This window comes from Chaetura pelagica, unplaced genomic scaffold (genome assembly GCF_000747805.2).
Source record: "Chaetura pelagica isolate M959 unplaced genomic scaffold, ChaPel_1.0 scaffold275, whole genome shotgun sequence".
Taxonomy (NCBI): domain Eukaryota; kingdom Metazoa; phylum Chordata; class Aves; order Apodiformes; family Apodidae; genus Chaetura; species Chaetura pelagica.
The window spans coordinates 178,636-178,848 of record NW_009953486.1 but is presented as its reverse complement, the minus strand read 5'-3'; positions in this window follow the sequence as shown (position 1 = coordinate 178,848).

Below are 213 nucleotides of genomic sequence, written 5' to 3'. Positions count from 1 at the left end.
CCTGCTGTGCAGCACAGGCTGGTGTTTGCTGCTCCTCAGGCATTTTCTTCAGCTTTGCCCTTCACTTTGGTTTCTTGTGCTTCTGAACTCCCTTCAAGGGTTGTTTTGCTGCTCTTCTGGTAAAACCAGCTTCCATGACAGCTCTCGGGGGGCTTTCCAGTAGTTGCTCTGCACACACTTGGGCTTCTTTAAATCCAGACCCTCTTCAGCAGG